This window comes from Ursus americanus, chromosome 21 (assembly GCF_024610735.1).
Source record: "Ursus americanus isolate L20-20 chromosome 21, mUrsAme1.1.p, whole genome shotgun sequence".
Lineage (NCBI taxonomy): Eukaryota > Metazoa > Chordata > Mammalia > Carnivora > Ursidae > Ursus > Ursus americanus.
The window spans coordinates 44871974-44886156 of record NC_142147.1 but is presented as its reverse complement, the minus strand read 5'-3'; the positions used below and the strand labels follow the sequence as shown (position 1 = coordinate 44886156).

At 56.6% G+C, this 14183-nt stretch overlaps 1 protein-coding gene and 1 pseudogene across 2 annotated transcripts in view; one reads left to right on the top strand and one right to left on the bottom strand.

The window, feature by feature from the left end:
- The window catches only part of AKT2 (AKT serine/threonine kinase 2), a 49760-nt gene continuing 35577 nt past the window's right edge, over positions 1 to 14183 (top strand). The window contains exon 1 of one of the 2 annotated variants that reach the window (XM_045785306.2): positions 1 to 187. The gene's annotated coding sequence lies outside the window, so the exon portion shown is untranslated. The remainder of the gene's footprint in view (positions 188 to 14183) is intronic. The other variant, XM_045785337.2, reaches the window with a different exon arrangement.
- On the bottom strand, positions 9991 to 12566 carry LOC148108266 (uncharacterized; annotated as a pseudogene).

Here is a 14183-nt window from a genome sequence, read left to right as displayed (position 1 = left end):
AGCGGGGGCTGGGGGGAGGGGGCGGGGGGGCCGCGCCGCGCGAGCCGTTGGGCCTGGCTCGGAGAAGGCGTTGCCGCTGCCGCTGCAGTTGCCGCCGCCAGGAAACACAAGGAGCTGGACCAAGCGCAGCGTGGCGATGGGCGGGAATAGAGCCCCGCCGGAGAGGCTGGGCGGCCGCCGGTGACAGGTGAGTGCGCCAGCGCGTGTCCCCGAGCGCCTCCCCCCGCGATGGTCGCGTCCGGACCCCCCGCAGTGCGGCGCTGGGCCGTACCACCAGTGCCCGCCGGGCGGGGACCGCCGTCCTCGAGCCCCCCCCTTCCGGGACTGAGTGGGGGCGGCTGCGCGGGGGCGGTCGTACTACCCCTGAGGGGCCGGGGGCGGGGGCGGGGGCGGCTGGCCGTACCACTGAGGCGGCGCGGGGGGGGGCACACCAAAGTGCGGGGACCGAACCACTGAGAATCTGGGGGCTGAACCAGTGGGATGGGAAGGGAGCGCCTGCCGGGTGTGAGAGAGCTAAGCCATCGTGGTGGGGGGGCGCCTTACCAAGTGTAGGGGGCTGTACCTATTCGGGGCTGTGGGAGCAGTTCCTCTAAAGTGTTTAGGGAGGTGGGGGGCTGCTGCGGAGGGAGCTGTACCAAGTGCGGCCGGGGTAGCGCCTTGTGGGTTATACCACTGAGGTGTTGGGGGGGCATCCTGAGAGCGTGGAGGAGCGCTGTATCAAAGGAGGAGGGTTGTGATGTTTAGAATCTTTGAGGGACGCGCGGGGGTGGGGGGGCAGACCCCAGTGGGTGTTCAGGGGAGTACTTTGGGAGGGTTGTGATGCGGAGTGTTGAGGAAGGGCTTTGCCTCCCGAGTTTGGTGGGTGGGGCTTGGGGGTTTGCACTGAGCCTGAGGAGGGAGGGTCACTATTGAACTTCTTAATGACTTTGGGGGAACTGGATGGTCGCTGGGATTGCTGGCTGTCCCACCACTTTTTCATATCATTAAACCTTATTTTAAGGTGTGTGGGACGCTTTGGCACATTCTTTGTTTCTATGGCAGGAGATGTCTTAGAAGCCTCTGTCTGAAGTTTTCTGAGCTTTCAGCTCCATATTAGGGAGGAGAGGAGGTATTGAACTTAGATTTGAGGAGCTGTGCCCCCTGGATCTGCTTGTTAAGACTTAAGAGGAAGGAGAGTTTGGAGGGACACCTCTCTGCCAAGGCAAGGTGGCTGGGGACGTCTTAATCTTTGAGACTCTGAAGACCCCCTTTCTCTCATTTGGGGGCTGCTTGGGCTCAGCAAGAGGCCTGGGCTAGAGTAGTCAGGTTGCTCCTCCATGGTCTGCCTTTCAACCTTGTCCTCTCTTCCCCTCTCAGAGAAGCACTGGGGAGTTCAGCCCTGGCCAGACCTTGCTTGGCGGTGGGTGCAGAGGAGCCAGGCACCAGTACAGATCATGGCAGTCTCCATCCTGGTCATGAGGCTGTTTGTGACTCCCTGGTTAGCTGTCCAGCCTCCTATCGTGTTTTCGCTCCCCACCAGGCGATAACAGTTGGTCTCACCATTAGGTGACAATGAGGCTGAGTGTTGTTTTCCCAGCTGTTCCTCTCTGCACAGGTCAAGGGGACTTGGGTGGGGTGCCCTAGCCCAGCCTGAACCAGGGAGGAAGGTTTCTCTGAAGAACTTAGGGTAGCCAAATCCCCCACAGATCTAGTTTCTCACTGTGGTCACTCGGTGGGTGCTTGGAGCCACTGCCCCTGCTCCCTAGGCCAGCTCGTGACCTTGGCTTGCCCGGTAGCCTTTGCCCTGGGTCTGGAGTTCCCGGAGGGCTGGCTGCAGTCCCTGATTGACCCAGCTAACGTGGGCTGGTGATGTGGTCACAGGGGGCAGATAGTTGCTTCTGATCCACATCCTTGGCTTTCAAGTTGACTGGCTTCTCTAGTTATGGTTCCTAGAGAACAGTCCTCGAGGTCCTTGAGTCTCTTCGAGACTGTGGGGCTCTAGAATTTTTCTCCACTAGGGGTTTGTTTCTCTGGTCTCCTTCTGCCAGCTTTTAGAGGGTTTGCCTGATGGGGTTAACAGCAGCAATAAAAATCGCAATCATGAGATTGATGGCTGACGTTTTTTGAGTGTGTTCTGTGTTGCCACGCACTTTTCAGAATGCTTCATACAGATTAACTTGCTGAGTACATCCTAGAGCTGTAGGTACTGTTGCACGATCTCCGTGTTAGAAGGGAAACTGAAGCACAGAGAGGCAAGTCATTTCCAGAGCCAGTGAACAGCCGACGTTTATTGGCCGTCCACAGTATGTCAGGCATGTGGCAACCCTTTTACACACGTGAGCTCTTTTAAATCTCAGAAATGCATCTACCTAATAGGTATGGTTATACCCATTTTGTAGACTTCTGTGAGCTAGGTAGGAGTGTGGTACGCATTTTACAGATGAGGAGACTGAAACACCTGCTGTGAAGTGAAAGGATCGGCCTAATGTGTCACACCCAAAAGTAGTAAAACCAATACATGAACACCCCCCCACCCCGGCCTGGTGTGGCCTCAGTGAACCTCTTGTCGACAAGTAACTAGAACCGTGGGTTAGTTGCTCCCAGGAGTGGATATGGTATCTCTCCTTTTTGCAGAATGAGACCTCGGGACTCAGGGGAAGAATTGCTTTGCCCTAGGACTGTCAGACCCTAGGGGGCAGGCTGAGCTGTGCACCTGGGTGGGCTTGCCTCTAGTGTTGTGCGCTCTTTGTTCCCCAGGTCCCAAGCTGTAGTGGGTCTCTGGCACCTCAAAGGCCCTGCCCTGGACCCTGCCAGCTGCACCCTTGGGCATTTCCTTCCCCTCACCCTCTGAGCTCAGGGCTGTCGGCAGCCAGTCTGATAGATCTGGGCTTGCTGGTGTAATTTGGTCCCTTCTCAGAGTTGAGCCATGGTGTCTTTTAACCCAGTGCAGAGTGTGTGCTGGGAGCCCGGAGAAAACAGCAGGGGAGACATGCAGGGGGTGACGGGAGCTGTGTTAGAGGTCCCTGCCCAAGGATGGCGTGGTGGTCCGCATGCAAGTTCTGGAGCTATCGTGTTCTGGCTGTGTGACCTTGGACCTTAGTGTTCACCTGTTGTGCAGTGGGCACTGAACGGCACCCACCTCAGACTGTTGTGAGGACGAAACGAGTACACCCACGAGGAGCTCCTAGGATGGTGGCTGGCACTGTGCAGATGCTCAGTGGGCAGTCCTGAGCACATCCGTCCTTCCCCACACCCTCCCATCAGTCCTCTCAGGTGTCTTAGTGTCCAGCTCCCCAGCTGGCCCAGCCAGAATCCGGGTATCCGGTGTCCTGCTTTCTGACCTCTGTAAAGAGCTGCACCAAAATGATTCAGAGCATGGGGTTCGAATCCAGCTCCAGCACTCCCTGGCTGTGTGCCCTTGAGCAGGTTCCTCAGCCTTTCTGAGCTTTCATTGTCTGAGTCAGGGGATGGTCATTCCCTCTCATACGTTGTCTGAAGGTTAAATGGGTTAATTTGTGGAAAGCATTTATAGCCTCCCTGGTGTAACAGCCTCCAGTAACAGCCTCCAGTAAACGTTTCCTGTTCTCGCTCTTTCAGAGGAGTGCCTGACACGCGGTGAGCCCTCAGGATATATTAGCGATTGTAATTGTATTATCTTGGAGGCCCTTCCAGGGCTACAGAGCCTCCGCAGGTACCACCAGGAGGAGGGCCCGGCTGAAATTAGCATCTCCATTTTCCAGATGAGGAAACAGAGGTTTTGGAGGGTTGGGGCGGGGGTGGGGACATAATCAAATAAAGGGTGGCAAGTGCAGCACTCAGGCCTCCTCATCCTCCCACACAGCTGCTGCCCAGAGCTCCTCTGAGGTCAAAATTCTAGCTCTTTTTCAGATGTCAGGCTCTGCTAAACCCCCCTGTTATATGTGCTTTTATTGAATCTCCACCCCAGCCCCCAGAAGTGGCAGGAAGGACCTTGACCCAGGTGAGAACAGCCCTTTTGAAGGCTTCGAGGCAGAAGGGTGGGCGCAAGCTGGGTGAGGAGCAGAAGTGCTCGTGGGAGTCAGGGGCCCAGCTGTGCAGAGCCACCTGGGCGGGGAGAAGTGTGCATTGGATCCTGAAGGCATTGCAGAGCCAGAGGCTTTCGTTTATCCACCAGCCTTTACTGAGCGTCTGCTGCGTGCCTGGCATGGCTTCAGGTGCTAGGATGCCGCGGTGCACTGGACAGAGGCGCTCCCTCCATGGCACCTGGGGAATAAACAAGGGACAGGTTAAAGGGAGGTGCTGGGCAGTCAGTGAACATCAGGTGTGGCTGGGAGCTTCTGTAGTTGGGCTGTCAGGAAGACCTCTGCTGATCCCTGATCGGATGGACCCGGTGAGGAGAAGGACTGGCCTTGGGGCGCGGTGGGGGAACCACGGTGCCAGAGTTGGAAGCTTGGTGAGGTGCGGGGACCTGCGGCACGGAGGAGGCGTGTGTGGTGGGTCAGGGTGAGTGAGGGCAGGCGGGGCTCAGAGCCTTGCAGAGTGCTCTGAGGAACAGCTCGGTCAGATTTCGAGCTTCAGAAGGTGCCTTTTGCCAGAAGAGGTTCTCAGGCTTCTGCCTGGGGTGGGGGGTAGATTTTTGAGCCGGTCAGGGAGTTTCACATGCCTCCCACTTCCCCCTCGAGTAGAATCACTGCCTTAGAAACAGCGAAGGCGTGATGGTCGCCTCCCTCCTCTGTGGTTTTCACACCGCATTCCCCAGGGCCCAGGGCTGTTCCGTTTAGGGACAGATGGGGGAGGCTCAGCGAGGTAATTTGTGGCCCACCCCTCCCCAACCCAAACAGCTGGGCTAATATCAAATAACAGCGCAGAACAACAGTAAATACCTGATAAAAGCTGTGCTTGGCTGATTTGACCTTCCACGCAGCTTGTGTGCCTGAGGACCGACCACATTCCCGGTTGCTGCTTTAGAACTTGGAAGACCCAGGCCTTATGGGTGTACCTTCTAGTGGAGACAGGTGCCCAGCAAACAAATCTGGGAGAGGATATCAGTGTGTGATCAGTGTTAGGAAGGCAGAATGAATGGGGGTCAGGGGAAAGAGAGTGTGGGGATATTACTGTGTTTTAGCTGGGGTGACCCGGGAGGGCTTCCTGGAGGAGGTGACATGTAGGTCGGGATTGGAGTGCTGTAAAGGAGCCCTGGGAGGACTTGAGTGAAGACCCCTTAGATCGAGGAGGACTCGGCTCTGAATGCAGTTCGCAGAGGCCTGGAGAGCCTTGGTAACTACTGCTGGGTACCCAACCCTACTGGGCTCTGAATGTGGGCAGTGTGGCTCCAGAGTCTTCTGAGACCAGGTAAGCATAGGTGAGGAAGCTTCATACTGAAGGCTTAGTGCAGTAAGCAGAGGCCGGGATGTTGATTTTCCCAGGCTTGCTCTGGGCTATCTTCCCGGAAGGAATGGAGACCCTCAGAGCAAACCTCTTGGGGGTCTCCGGAAATCCTTTGGGATGGGGGGATGGAAAGGAGTGTCTTTTGAAGTTGATCTCCAGGCCTCTGGAGGACCCAGGGGCACCCCTCCCTGGGCCTCTCTTCAACTTTCCAAGAGCTCTCAGTGGAAGGCTCTCAACCACCAGGCCTCTGGGCTGCACGGTGGGGTGGTTCCGTGGCAGGCTCTTCTGGACAACCAGCCAAGCAGCAAGAGGCCCAGCTAGGGGAGACAGCCCTGGGAGCAAGACCAGGAGGGAGGGAACGAGGGAGCGGGGGTGGGAGGGGCAGGGGTGGGGGGTGGGAGCTCGGGCCTGGCCCCCTTGGGGGCAGGACCCACCGCCAACTCAGCACCCGCAGCGCGGCCTGGCTGTACTGGGTGCGTGAAGCAGGGGACGGTAAGCCGGGCTTGGCTAAGGGAAGACTGCATGTAGAGTCCGTGCAGGAAGTTCCTCGAGCCCTGCCGTTCTGCCCAGGAAGCTCGTCCGCAGATGTTGTTTCTAAGGGTGAGGCCAGAAATCCAAGCCTGCCTTGGTTTGCCACCTTGTGGACCCTTTCCGAATGGACCCCAGGGGATGGGGGGGAGGAAGCTGCCACTCCCTTGCCCCCTCCCTGCCTGATTTCAAAGTCTTCATCATCTCGTGGGTCATTGCACTGTGGTTGGGGCTGAGCTGGGTGTGCTCCCAGCTCCTAGCCTCTCCCTTGGTTGCTTTGGAGCCCTGGGGGCCTTATTTCATATCTTCGAGGTACATTTTGCTTGGCTGAAATGGGAACAGTCCTGCCAAGTGGGGAGGATTCAGGGATCCCATGTGTTTGAGAGTGCCTGACACGGGGCCTCCTGTGAAAGTGCTCGGTGGATCCATGCTGCTGCTGCTGGAGATGGTGAGCCTGGGTCAGGTTGGGCATCTGCGAGGGCACAGGGGCTCTGGACGCAGCCAGCCTGGGCTTGTTGCTTGGTGAGCCGCTGTGTGTTTGGAGCCTTGGGAGGAGGTGACAGGCCAATCAGCTGAGGTTCCTGCTGGGGAGGGCTCCCGACAGGAGTATCAATCATACCCATCACTGAGCCCCCGCTCAGCCAGACACGGCTTGGAGCAGCCTGTGCGTGTGAGCTTGGACACAGCGGCCTGTGAGGTGGGTAACAAGCACCACCATGGGTGGTTGGGAAACTGAGGCACAGAAAGCTACGTAGAATGCTCTGTTGTTATTCAGAGCTAACAGGGCGGCCTTTCTGTGCCGGGCCCTGTGGCGCCTTATGTGTCTGCTCTCACCAATCCTCACCGTGACCTGGGAGGTCAGCAAAACTCTTCCTCCCATTTCATAGGTGAGCAAGCAAAGGCCCAAGCAGGTTACTGGATTTGCCCAAAGTCACGGTGTTGGTAACAGACAGGAAATTTGAAGCCAGCTCTATCTGGGGTTGAGTCTGCGTTTTTGAGACTGGCTCTTCTGCCTCCGATCAGTGCCATGGCCACTGTTTCTGAGGTAATTACTGTTGTTGTTTTAAAAGTTTTTAAGTGATCTCTACACCCAGCGTGGGGCATGAACCCACAACGCCGAGATCAAGAGTCGCACACTCCACCGGCTGAGCCAACTGGGCACCCCACAATACTGTTGTCCTAATGATCTTTTTGGCTTTCTCTTCTCCTAGATAGAGCTGGCCCGAAGTAGGCCCCAGTTCCGGAAATGACTGGATTAGCTCCATTCGATCCCTGCTTGGGAGATGGGGTGCAGCAGCCTCTCTCCACCCCCTAAAGCCCACGGAGCCCTGGCCTTGGCCAGCCCCTTCCTTCCCTAGAGGCCAGGGGGCAGGGGTGAGGGTTGGGAGATACTCCTGTATCCCCTACCTCGGGATCTGATTCCTGCATGGCCTCTGGAGCCCGCCCTTGGCTATTTGTGGTCATTTGGGTATTCCATTTTTTCACCGGTTAATTTATTGAGGGCCTACTGTGTGCTGCGTACAGTTTTGGCCGCGTACAGAGAGGCTGTACAGCCTCTCTCCACCCCCTAAAGCCCACGGAGCCCGCCCTTGGCTATTTGTGGTCATTTGTGTATTCCATTTTTTCACCGGTTAATTTATTGAGGGCCTACTGTGTGCCGCGTACAGTTTTGGAGGCAGAGAAGTCCAAGAGTGCTTGGTGCCGCAGAGGAAGGGAACAGAGATCTGGCTGGTCTTGGCAGGAGGGGGACTAGGGGAAGGGTCCTGAGGTGAGTCAGGCCTTGACCTGAAAGCCCAGAGGAACGGGCCAGGGAGGGGTGCAGCATAGGTAAAGGCCCTGAGGTGGCAGTGTGGTGACCCTGAGCACATACGCTGCAGCCAGGGGGGTGGGGTCAGCGCACAGGAGGGTGGCAGGGCCCAGGGCTGGCAGGCAAGTCTGTGCTGCTCAAACTGGTGTCCCTAGACCAAGGGTGGGGTGGCAGGCGGGTAGGGGAGGTGGTGAGTGTTGAGCATGTGTTTTGGGGTAGCGTCTGTGACTTGTCTACTTTTTTTAGCTGTGTGTTTTCATTTAGATGATATTTTCAACAAGTTAATATGGGCATGTCATGAATCATCTGGATGATTCCTTTTAACCAGCTAGTGACAGTATGAACGTAGCTGCCACTTCCATAGCTCTAACTCAGGCTCAGGCTGGCCCTTGACTTTGGTGTTTGCCTTTGTGTGATTGCTGCCTGTTTTCCCAAGTGCTGGCCTCATCCCCAGTTGTGCTTGAAGTACGTCTCATTGGGTCCCCGTGATGATCCTGGATTGCCAAAAAAAAAAAAACCAAAACCAAAAAACCCAAAAAGCAAAACATCTTTTAAAATAATATAAACACACACTCAGGTTGGCGTTAAGATCGCGTTTTATAGGTGAGGACACTGAGGTTCAGGGAAGCGACCTGTACATCCTGGAAGGTAGCAGTCCGGATTTGAGTTGACCAGCGCTCTGGGTGTGGATTTGGGCCTCTGAGCCCTGTTTCAGCTCCCTGGGCTGAGTGGGTCAGGGGTTGGGAGTGATGGTATCACATGGGAGCTTCTCCGCGGCAGGCTGGGATGATCCAGCCCCTCGGGCCTGTGAGCACACCCCGGCCCTCACCTCCCTTCACCCCTCTTCCTGCTTTCAGTCCCCTGGTGCTTCACCAGAGAGGTTCTGTGGAGCTGCACCTCCAATATGCTGGCCCCTAGCCCTGTGTGGCTATTTGAGTTTTAGTTAAACTTAAATACAAGTAAAAATTTAGTTTTTTATCTGCACTATTCTCTGTAGCTACATTTCTATTATTACAGAAAGTTCTGTTGGCTAGATCAGCCGTCCCCTGCACTCACCTGCTGTGTGATCTTGGGCATGTGATTTCATCTCTCTGGGTCTCAGTTTCCTCTTCTGAAGAATGGGAACAGTAATGGCATCTACCTCCCGGGATTGCTGTGAGGATTCATAGGAGTCCAGACCTGGCACATCGTGAACACTTGGTAAACAGTAGCCGTGGGTAGGACCCTACCTGCTTGCTCCTGGGTGCCCCAGGGATAAGATGGGGACTCACACCACCAGACCCTGCCTCAAAACTGCTGGTCAGGGAGCCAGGCAGATGGTGACGTGGAGCAGCGCCTGTGAGGGTGGAAGCAAGCCCTCAGCCAGACTGGAGGGGCCCTGCTTGTGTGTGTGCGCGCGTGCATTTCTGTACATTGGGCAGCCCAGGGCTGCAGGGCATCAGGGATGGTAAGGGCAGGCTGGCCCGGCTGTGAGACGGGGCTCAGTCTCTTGGGAGTGAGGGCGGAAGGAGGTGGAAGAGGATCAGGGCTGGGACAGTTGTGATCCAGCTTTTCCTCTGCCATGTCCCGGCTGCCCAGCGTTGGGTACTTGCTGCATCCTTCCTGTCCTCAGTTTCCCCATCGGTAAAATGTGGATCCTCGTGGTCCCCAAGTGAGCCAGGAGGTGAGAGAGTCAGGCCAATGGGGACAGCCGCAGAAGGTGGCTGTGATAGAAGCTCTGTCTCACGGGGGCCAGGAACTCCGCATCCCACTGTGCCCCAAGCCAGACCGTTCCCCATCTGTCCCTGAAAAATAGCCACAGCCCTTACAGCAGCCTCTGTTCCCCTCCACCCTCCTTACTGGGTCTCGTGCAGGCCACACCTGGCCTTGGCGCTACTCTCCCTGGGCCTCGGGTGCTCTCCCCCTCTCCCCGGTGCCTCATCTCTCGGTGAGAATTTCTGCTCACATTTCGCCATCTCAGTGAGCCCTTCCCTGATCACCCTGGATAAAACCAGAAACTCTCGCCCCTTCCCACATACCTAGTCCTCAGTGAGCTGCTTTTCTCCATAACATTTGTCAGCTTCTGTTCCAGCATGGAATTTGCCTCTTCACTTAGCTTTACTTGAAGGCCTGTCCGCCGTCTCCCCTCCCCCCATAAACTCCCCTAGGGCAGGGAGTTCTGTTTCAGTCACTGCTGTCTCCCTGGTGACCAGAGCAGTGCTGACACAACACGGGTGCCATATTTGTGGAATGAATGAATGCAGGATTTTTTGTTTTGCCTTTATTTGACCCAACTCTGACCTCAAAAGCTATGATTGTGTTTGCTACCCCTACCCTGAGTTCATGGAAGCTCTGGGCCTGGCCCTGTGGTTGGGGACACAGTGGGGGACCAGGACACTCCCATCCCTGCCTTGTGGAGTTCTGCATCCAATGGGGGAGGCACCATTACCCAGATAATTGTCCAAGTGACTGAGCACATTAGAGGTAAGTTCCGTGAGGGGGCAGGAAGGCTGAGCTCTGAGGATCTGTGACTCGTTGTGGGGCAAGGAGCAGTCTGGGTAGGCTTCCCTGAGGAAGTGAGGATTTAGCAGGTGAAGATGGGTGAGTAGTGTTCTGGGTGGGGGACTACTACGTGCAAAGGTCCTGGGGTGTATGTGTGTGTGAGAGAGAGCATGCACGCTCACAAATATCGTTCGAGGGACCAGAAGGGAAAAGTGCGTGTGGGGATGGCGCTGCTGTTCGACGAGCCAGGAGGCTAGGCGGGGGCCACTTGAGGTGGGCCCTTGTCTCCATGAAGGCCTTGGATGTGATCCCCAAACAGGGGAGGGACAGGGTCAGAGCTGTGTTTGGACGGTCTTTGCCTGGCTGCAGCCCATTGTTTGGAGCCCGTGCCCAGGCCGACTCAGATATCTGACGTGATTTCTGTGGGGTGCTGTAGGGCCCTGGGTGGTGGGCTGAGGGGGAAGGTGTGGGGTGGGGGTGGCAAGGAAGAGAAGGAAATCTGCTCTGTGCTTATTCTTGTCCCAGTATCTTTTGCAGCCCGCCTCCGTCTTCAGCCTGCTCCTAGTCCTACCTGCTCCAAGTAGACAGATGGGGCAGCTGAGGGGACTGTGTGCTGTTTAAGAGAAAAAAAGTATCTTTAATGCTGCCTTCCCACCAAGAAGGTGGACTAGGTAAAAATTCACATGTTACAGAAACGTGCGACGTAGGAAGCGAGGGTCCCCCCGCCTCCCCCCAGCAGAGGCAGTAACACCTGATAGGTCCTGAGCGGTGGCCACGCTGGCAGAGTTCAAGGGACTTGATGTGGATTGACTCCTTTAGTCCTCACCGCGGCCTTGGAGTGCGTTCCTATGTCTAATGTGTGGATGGGGAGACCAAGGGGAGGAGCGGGGAAGTGACGTGCCCAGGGCCCCCTAGGAGGCCGGCAGAGCCACGGTGGGAGTGCGGAGGGTCCTGAGGCAGCCTTGACTCCGGCCTGTGATCCCGCCTCTCTCGGCACAGTTCCTTCCCCACGGGCGTCCGCGTGCACCCCCCGCCTAAGGCGCTCTTCCCCAAGGCGCTCTTCCCCGTAAGGTCCATCGGTGATCGGGTGACTGCTTTTCTGAAGAGGATGCTGTGGCTCACGTCTACACTTGGGCCAGGACCAGCACGGCCAGCTCTGGAGCGTCGGCATGTGAGAAACCATCAGAACGGAGGTCCTGTGCTGGGCGCACGTGTGTGTGACAGGAGGGGGGGTCAGGTCGGATGTTCCGTGGAGCCGGAGCGCGCTGAACGCCGATGGCCTGAGCCCGCGGAGGCTGCTTCTGTCTGAGGGCCGCACCGCCCATGGCAGGGGACGGCCCCTCATCCAGGAGTCTGAGCCCCAGCCCGTGGTGGAGGCAGCTCCGGCCTCCCTGCTGCACAGGGGGAAGCTCGGAGCCCACCAAGCTGGGGAGCAGGGACCTGGCTCCTGATGTGCCGGACTCCCCCAGGCCATGTGGCCGCCGGCCCCGCCAGCTCCACGCTTTCTGGTCTGGACACTGGCACCGGTCATTGCGCTTCGTGACTTGGTTTCTTCATTAAAAAGAGATCGTAAAAGTGCCTGGGAGGGTTGAATTCCCACGCGCAGAACACTTGGGTGTGCCTGGCCTGTGGTAAATGAGACACAGCCGTCCGCTCCCTCTTTTTAGTGCTGTCACATTAACCATCGCTACGATGCCAGAGCCCTGGGGCAGACGTTTTGGTCACTTCCAGTCTTTTCATGATTTCAGCAAGTGTACCCTCGGCACAGTGGTTCGCAGCCAGGGGGTGGCTCTGCCCGCAGGGGACATTTGGTAGCCTGTGAGGACTTTTTTTTTTTTTTAAGATTTTATTTATCTTAGAGCAGGGGGGAGGGGCAGAGGGGGAAAGGGACAAGCTAACTCTGCTCTGAGCATGGAGCCCCAGGAGCCCCAAGCGGGGCTCGATCCCATGACCTTGAGATCATGACCTGAGCCGAGATCGAGATTCACTGAGGCACCCAGGAGCCCCTGTGAGGACTTTTTGATAGTCACAGCTCAGGGAAGGCTGTGCAAGTAGACACCAGGGGTGCTGATAAACCTCCTCCTATGGGCACAGCGGCCTCTGCGCCAGGAATTACCTGGACCCAAATCACATTCCTGCTGAGGTGGAGCAACCCCACCTCAGAACCTCTGTGCACCGGCATGATCATTTTCTTCAGGAGAAATTCCAACAGGGGCAGGTTGCCCCTTTTGTAGTATTACTAAAGTGCGCTCACAAAGCGCAGGACCAGTCCCCAGAGCTGCGGATGGCAAACAAGGGTGCTGCTTCCCTCCGAGCACCCCGCGCACACGTTTCCTCCCAGATTCCCGCAAGCAGGTGCTGCCTGTGGAAGGACAAGTTCTTGTTGTCTTTGCATTTATCTCCTGAGCAAGTCCTCCTCAGGGAGCCATAGGGAAGGCGCAGATTAGAGGGCAGGTGGCAGAGGCCCCCGGGGGTTGTAGCCCCGGGAATGAGCCCCACCCTGCTGTCTCCAGCTCCAGGAGCTGCAGAGCCTCGGCCTCCCCTCCTGCCTCCCTTATGCCATCTGTGCCGTCTGGCATAGAAACCAGGTCAGGGAGAGGGGGGCCGGAGGAAAAAAGGACTTGACGAGTGGCAAGGGAAGGAATCTAACTTACTCTGAGCCTGTTCTGGGCACAGGGCTTCACTCTCTGCACATTCATTCCACAAATAGCTTTTCAAGTGCCCACTGTGTACCCAGCATCTTGCACGGCTCAGAGGATCCAGCAGGGCCCAAGACAGGCCATAGCCCATGTTCTTACCATGCTGACATCCTAGTAGGGAGAGGTCGACAGTAAGCTGATGAACAAGTAAATACATAACGTCAGCGATGATAAATGCTTACGGAGAAAAGTAAAGGATAAGGAGAGGTATAGAGAAAAATAAAGGGTAAAGGGAGGTAGGATGGGTGCTCCCTTTTGTCTGCTTGGGAAGGCTTCTTGAAGAACGTGGCATGTGGGCAGAGGCTGAAGAAAGTGGGGTAGAGCCCCTCAGGTACCTGGGAGCAGAGCATTCTGACCAAGGGAGCAGCACGTGCAAGGGCCCTGAGGTAGGGACGTCCTGGTGCGTTGGAGGAGCCACAGGACTAGGCAATGCTGAAATGGACTGTGTTTGGAGAAGTAAAGGGGGAACCATACAGGCCTCATAGGGTCCTGAGGCGGCTATAAGGACTCTGGCTTTTACTCGGGGTAAGATGGGGACACCGGAGGGTTTGAGCACAGGAGGGATGGGCTCCAACTCGGATGGTTACAGGGTCCCAGGCTATAGGAGGGGGGAGGACAGAAGTGCTAGAGCTCGGTGAGCCTTCACAGCACTCCCTCTCCCTCCCCAAGCAACAGGAACCACACAACCCTAATTTTATAGATGAGGAAACAGGTTTGGAAGGACCCTTCCCAGGACCCAGTCCCTTGCCAGAGCTGCCACGAGGGCCTGCCCTCCTGTGAGTTGCCTCTCACGGATCTGACTCTGGCGCGTGAGCTAAAGCTTCTGAAGAAGGTACAGTTTGGAAACCATTGAGTAATAAGTAACACCTGTGAGTCAGATCGATGAGAATACTTCTTTAAATGTCTTAAAGAAGTTTTAAAATAAATTATTGTAGAGCGTTTCAGCTCAAACGGTAGAGTATGTCAGTGATACCCGTGTACTCAGCAGCTCTTGAAACCAATAAAAGCTCGTCAGAGTAGTTGGAGCCTCCTCGGGGACCGCAGTCCAGTCGCCTTCCCCTCCCTGCTCAGAGCTGACCCCCGAGAGCAGTGATCTTCATCCCTGTTCAGTTGCCTTCTGTGCGGAGCTAGACGTCCCCTCCCCTCCCTCCAGCCCCCTCCCCACGCTGTGGGCTGGGAGTGTGCGCCTGCTCCCTGCTGGGGTGCGTAGCCCTTCTCCAGCAGGATCACTGTACAGAGGCAAGCTCTGCAGTCACAGAGGTCAGGGCGTCACCTGCCTGTGGCCACACAGCTGGGAAGCCAGCAGAGCCTGGGGGTGAAAT